We start from the raw sequence: 2,659 nt of genomic DNA, 5'->3' as shown, positions 1-2,659 counted from the left end.
CGTGTTCATGGAGGCACAATAATCCCGGCAGCTAAGGGTGGAAGCCAGCCAGGTGTCAGTGAAGGGACAAGCGGGGATCCAAATGTAGGCTGGCCACATGATGCCGTGTCACTCTGCCTCCAAGAGAAAGAAGCACTGACTACCACAAGGCAGACAGACCCAGAGGACGTCATGCCAGTGACACAGCCAGGCACAGAAGGACAAACTGTGTGATTCCCTTGTAGGAGGCCCTGGCACAGGAAAATTCAGAGACAGAGGTGGCATAGGACTGCTGAGACAGGGCAGGGGCTGCAGAGATAGGCTGGGGAGGGAGCGAGTGTCCATCTGTGTGGTTGAAAAAGATTGGAGACGGGTGCAGCGTCCATTGCGCAACTCCACGGTGTGCTTGATGCTCCCCAGAGACTTTAAAATATCTAAGAGTGCATTTTGTTATGTTTACTGTGATTTCAAAAACCCAAATGACATTGACAGGGCAGCGGGAGGGTCAGGGCACTGTGGAGTCTCCCTAGCATGTGGTCAGCGTCCCAGAGTGTCCTGCGGGTCACGCTCTTCTGCCCAGCTGCCTTGCACCCTGTGTCTGCATTTCTGATTTGAACCCCAGCTCCCTCCCTAGCTGCACAGATGCTGGGGGTTCTAGTCTCAGGCTTCTGTTTCCTCCTCCTAATGCAGGAGTGGAGGTGTCGGCCTGGCTGGCACGGTCATAGCCAGCACAGGAAGCTCAAGCCGACTCTGCCCGGCCTTCCCACGGCCTGCTCTCCCCAGCACCACTGGATCCTCTCTCTCCCAGACTGACTCCGGGCTCTGAAGGGCAGGCGGCTCTGTTTTGCACTCTTTCTCGGAGCTTTGGACCTGAAGGGCTATCAGGGAGCAGAGTGCTGTGGTCACAAGCTCCTGGTCTTCTCCTGGCCGACTCGTTCATGGAAGCAAGCCTCACCTGCCTCTGGACCCCCTCAGGCCAGCGCTAACCCAACCGCTCACTTCCTTCTGGGGCCTGGGCCTTGGGAGCCCTGAGGTGGGCCCAAACTCTGGTGATTGACATCTAGTTGGTGCTGCAGACCAAAGTTTGAGAACCATAGACAACTTCTTACAGAAGTGAATCCAAATGTTCACATATTTCCTATTGTTTTAGGTTTCTTTCCATAGTCCCTAAAGACTTGGAAGAACTACAAAAGAGTGTGAGGTTCTTATACGGGGCTCCTCAAATTGTGCCAAATCATATTAAAATAAATGGCCATCAGTTCAGGACTCAGTAAAGTGGTTGTGCAGATGGTGGAGCCGCTAGGGTGGATTTCATCTCTACTGGAAGAGCAGCCCTGCTGTCCCATGAAACTGTCCCCTATGTGGGAGGTGGCGCCTGCTGGGTTCAGAGCTGTCCCTGATCGCCAGCTTCATGGCATCCTCAGGGAAAGCCAGTGTGAAGTGCTCGGGGGAAAGCACTTTGTTAGGACCATGGATAGGGCTTAGCACAGCTGATAGAAAGATCTAGAGTGGTGGACAGATCAGCCAAAGGCCAGAGATGAAAAGGGCCGGTCTCAGGCCTCTGCCCACAAGTTCTGGGGTTCACTTTGTCCTGCTCAGCCATCACAGTCTCTGCATGGTGAAGAGCAAGGCCCCTCCCCATGTGTGCCCCAAAGCATAGGGCACGGCCAGGGGGCTGGGGGTGGGGGGACAAAAACAATCCAGAAGCTGAGCGCAGGGCACCTGAGAGCTGTCTTGGCTGTGTGGGCTCCTTAGGGACACCTGGTTCAGCTCCCTCATTGTGGGGAGACAAAACAGAACTTTAGATGCATCTTCTGAAGTCCCTGAGTCCTCATGGCCCCAGGGAGTTAGCACTCCAGCCAATGGTCCAGCCCTCCAGGGCCCCAGAGCCTAATCCCTGCCCTGAGTGGGGCCAAGTGGGCAGTGGCTGGGAGCACAGCGCAAGCTTCCCACAGGCGCCGAAGCCTCAGGACCGGCCCCGCCTCCTCACCTCGGGGCTGCTCCCTGGCAACGCCCTGTTGACAGGCACTGGAAGCTTCTGCTCACCAGCCCTATCTCCTGGCCCTCTCCTCCTGCCCCTGGCCACATCCGCCAGCATGAGACAGACCACACCTGGTTTTATTGCACTGGCTTTGTCATTTAGTTTCTCGTAACATCCGGGCTGCTTCCACCTTCTGAATTTCCATGGATCTATCAACATGTTCCTGGAACCAGGTGCCTTGCCACATTCCACCACCTGCTCAGGTGAGAGGAGCCAGAGAGGCCTGGGGCGGGAAGGAGTGATTCTCCAGCCCCCTTGGAGGGTTGCTCTCAGAACCCAGACCTTGTGGGTGCCGGGGCTGGGTTTTCACCCTGCAGGCAGGCAGGAGCTTGGGCTAGCCTTTCCCAGACTCTGCTGCCAGGAACTGTTGGAGACAGCTAGCTGCTCCTCCTCCTGACCCTGGCCACTAGGATGCATAGCTGTACCCACACCTCTCACACCTCCCGTGCCCCAGACCCCCGTAGCTCCTGGCAACCACTAACTGGTCCTCCTTTCCTAAGGGTTTTTTATTTCCAGAATGTTATGCAAGCAGAATGGCAGAGCTCATAACATTCTGCGTCCAGCGCGTGTGGTACACGGTCACAGCTCGCTCCTTTGTCTTGCCAGCTAGCACTCTGTGGCATCACGGTCTGACCGACT

The sequence above is a fragment of the Octodon degus genome, unplaced genomic scaffold (genome assembly GCF_000260255.1).
Source record: "Octodon degus isolate 3935 unplaced genomic scaffold, OctDeg1.0 scaffold00036, whole genome shotgun sequence".
NCBI classification, from domain to species: Eukaryota; Metazoa; Chordata; class Mammalia; order Rodentia; family Octodontidae; genus Octodon; species Octodon degus.
The sequence above is the reverse complement of the archived record's forward strand: the minus strand, read 5'-3'. Positions refer to the sequence as shown.